This window comes from Cibotium barometz, chromosome 7 (genome assembly GCF_041138505.1).
Source record: "Cibotium barometz isolate CiBa-2024 chromosome 7, ASM4113850v1, whole genome shotgun sequence".
In the NCBI taxonomy this organism is placed as follows: Eukaryota; Viridiplantae; Streptophyta; class Polypodiopsida; order Cyatheales; family Cibotiaceae; genus Cibotium; species Cibotium barometz.
The window spans coordinates 55,737,930-55,741,901 of NC_141052.1; the positions used below are offsets into that span (position 1 = coordinate 55,737,930).

At 42.3% G+C, this 3,972-nt stretch overlaps 1 long non-coding RNA gene across 1 annotated transcript; it reads left to right on the forward strand.

Annotated features, from left to right (window-relative positions):
* The first annotated feature begins 536 nt into the window (after positions 1-536).
* On the forward strand, positions 537-3,686 carry LOC147637208 (uncharacterized). Its single transcript, XR_015266352.1, has 2 exons — positions 537-825; positions 2,862-3,686. It is a non-coding gene; the product is annotated as an uncharacterized LOC147637208 (long non-coding RNA).
* Positions 3,687-3,972: the final 286 nt, after the last annotated feature.

The following is a 3,972-nucleotide window of genomic DNA, read 5'->3' on the forward strand; positions in this document are numbered from 1 at the left end:
TTTTGTCGAAGTGCCAAGTTATTTCACATCATTAATTGATGGTCAGGTATTGCCGGTCGTGTGGTCATATTCATTCATCATCTAGGACAATATCTGCCTTGCAATTTTTTTGCCAACATCCAAGAGTTGGTTGATGTCAACATTGTATCCATAACAGAGCATTTCCATTGACAATGTAAATGTGGTTTTCCATTTGCTTTTATCATTTCCATTGTGTACATGGTTATCCATTTACTTTTATCATTTCCATAACGGAGCATTTCCATTGTGTACATGGTTATTCATTTGCTTTTATCATCCAAAAGTCTTCTGTTTTAGATGATATATTGATATCTTAAAATTTGAGAAAAGATTTATAGATTTTGAACAACACTTTATTTTAGAATGTTCAGTGAGAGTATGAATTTAACTTCATGTTTGTTCTTGCACTTGTACACGCGAATAAGGAAGGGTACCCAAGTATTCTATTTTTTTTGGGGAGAGGGGTACAAAATTTAGGTAGCCCGCCCGTTCAGCCACAAAGACTTACCCATATATATGTTGACCATATAAGGAGACACTCCATGCCATTGCACTTACAGAGAAACGAGGCATCTCTCTCTCTCTCCATTAGATTGGGACTGCCTCTGATTCGCTTGGCGCCAGCCAAGTGCCAGAACTAATGGATGGACGGATGCCACAGTGCAAGTTGGGTTCAAGGTATGTTAAGACTCGGTAGAAAGCAGAAGTAAAAGCACAATCAGAACAACAGCAGTGGCGATGGTGGTGGCGGAGGTGGTGCTCGTTGGGAGATGCTTAGCTGAAAGAAGGCACTCCCTTCTTTAGGTACGCTTTCGTGTCCTTACTTAAAGGCTTGTGTTACACTTAAAGATCTGGAAATAGGCTGCGAAATACATGCCTTGTACGATAAAAGCACAATCAGAGCAGCAACAACAGCAGCACTGTTGGTAGCACATTGGTTGATATGTATGCCAAATGTGGCTCCCTCACAAGAGGAGGTGTTTGACAAGCTCCCGAGTCTCGTGGACTGCAATAATCGCAAGATATGCCCAACATGGGCATGGTGAGGAGGTTCTCTTTTGTTTGGAACAGATGCAACACCAAGGCATCTCTCCAACTTCTGTCACATTTATCTGCAGCTTCAAAGCTTGTGGCAGCATAGGTTCCAAAGACAGGGGCCGAGAAATGCACGCTGATGTTGTCAGAAAAGGATATTTGGAAAGAGATTCTTTTGTCAGCAGCACCTTAGTCGATCTGTATGCTAAATGTGGCTTGCTTGCAGAAGCAGAAGAAGTGTTGGACAAGCTTCCAGTTCAAGACGTGGTTTCATGGACTGCACTAATAGCAGGATATGCAGCGTCCGGGCATGGAGATGAAGCACTTGCGTGTTTTGATCAGATGCAACATGAGGGCATCTCTCCCAATGCTGTGGCATTTGTTTCCAGCTTGAAAGCCTGTGACCTCTTCATTGGCAACACCTTGGTTGACATGTATGCCAAATGTGGCTCTCCTGCAAAAGCACAGAAAGTGTTTGACAAGCTCATGGTTCGAGATGTAGTTTCATGGAATGCATTCATTGCAGGGTTTGGGAGTACGGGTGTTGTGAAGAAGCATTCAGCTGTTTTGAACAGATGCAACATGCAGGTGTCTCTCCAAATTCTGTCACATTTGTTTGCAGCTTGAAAGCTTGTGGCAGCATAGGTGCCACTGACAGGGTCTGTGAAATACATGCTGAGATTGTCAGAAAAGGGTTGGAAGGAGGCCCCTTTATTGAGAGCACCTTGGTTGATATGTATGCTAAATGTGGTTTGCTTGTTGAAGCACAGGAACTGTTTGACAGGCTTTCAGTTCAAACTGTAGTTTCAACAAATGCATTAATTGCAGGATTTACCGAACATGGCCGTGCTGAGGAAGCGCTCAACTGTTTCGAACAGATGCAACACGAGGGCATCTCTCCAGATGCTGTCACACTTGTTTGCAGCTTGAAAGCTTGTGGCAGCATAGGAACCATAGTCAAGGGACAAGAAATACATGCTATGGTTGCCAGAAAGGGGTTGGAAAAAGAGTTCCATAAAGCCAACACCTTGGTCGTTATGTATGTTAAATGTGGCTCACATGCAGAAGCACAGGAAGTGTTTAACTTCCTTCCAGTGAGAGAGGTGTTCTCATGGACTGCACTAATAACAGGATATTCGGAACACGGGCATGCTGATGAAGCACTCAACTGTTTTGAACAGATGCAACTTGATGACCTCTCTCCAGATGTTGTCACATTCGTTTGCAATTTGACAGCTTGTGGCAGCATAAGGGCCACGGTCAAGGGACTAAAAATACATGCTGAGATTGCGAGAAAGGGGTTAGAAAAAGAGCTCCTTATTGGCAACACCTTGGTGGATATGTACGCTAAATGTGGTTGGCTTGCAGAAGCACATGAAGTGTTTGACAAGCTTGAAGCAGCATAAGAGCCACGGTCAAGGGACGAAAAATACATGCTGAGATTGCAAGAAAGGGGTTAAGAAAAGAGCTCCTTATTGGCAACACCTCGGTGGATATGTATGCTAAATGTTGTTGGCTTGCAGAAGCGCAGGAAATGAAAAATGTTGTTTTTTTGGCTATATTAAGAAGGTACAACGAAATGCATTTCGGGAGAACTTTCAGCTCCTTGGAAGTTAGGTAAATCTATGAGATAGGGTTGTCCTCTCAGTGCCCTGCTATATGCCATTGTTACGCATCCGATGCTCGTACACATGGATAAGCTGTCACAGGATGGCTTGCTGCATGGAATTTCCATGGGGGATGGAAAAACACGTTTGTGGCTCAAGCCCATGCCAATGATTCTTTCTTTTTTCTTTGGAACACAGAGCTTAATGTGAGGGTTCTCATGCAAGCTCCACTTTATGGATTGACTGTTGGGCTGAATGTCAACTTTGCAAAATCAAAGCTGTTATCGCTGAAAAATTATGATTGGCATAGATACTTTGGCTAGGACAAATTGTGCCACCTGATTAGATAGTTAGACATCTTGGATATCCTATTGGATGGGAGATCTATCTCAAAGAAGAGACCGAGTGGATGATGCAAAAGCTACATCACAGAATTAAATATTGAAAGCTATCTACATGGCCATTGCATGTATGTCTATGAATAGGGCAGTTTATAATCGTGGCGTATGTGCAATTCTACCTTCCTTTGCTGCCTTGGTCTCGCAAATAGATTGATCTTTTCATGTCTAAACTCCTAGAATGCGTGTGGAAAACAAAAGCGGACATAAAAGTCCTCTATCTGATGAAGTAAGAATTGGTTTACTTGCCTAAGATTTTATTTTTAATATTCATTAACATGTCCTCACGAGAGGAAGGCAATGCTTCTACTTGATTTTGTGGCACAAACAAAGCCATGGACTCGTATGTTGGGCAGAATGCGTGCATAACCATATGGATTTTGGGTCATCGAGTTTTTGGACATTTTAATGGCAAAATCAGGGGTTCTCATTATGCTACTGTTGTCATTTAAGACTCGAAAGCTTTGTTACACCACCTACGTTGGTTGGGTTGGTTCCCAAACTAGGGAGACTCTGACTCTGGAGAGCATTCATTGATGTAGTGCCTCTTGCATTATCCCAGTCAAGGAAGGTCTATAACCTTTATGTGCTTAGAATTCACTACATATGAGATGTAATTGATGGGCATGGTATTGTTTTTTTGTTTCCTTAAGCAGTTAGACATGATCATTTGGAATTGCATCATAGGTCGATTTGGAGGTCATTATAGAGATGATGCAACCATTGCAGCCAGTGCTTGCGCTTCAAGAAGAAGGACAACTAAGAGATTGGCTTTTTGATAGATAGCTCCTTGGATATACATCTCTTTCTTTTCATCATTAGCTCACAGTTTCTAGGGCGTACAAGCTTCTTTTATCCTCCCCTTTGGATTCATAAGCATGCGAATCATCTATGGAGGATGTCTAAATCTT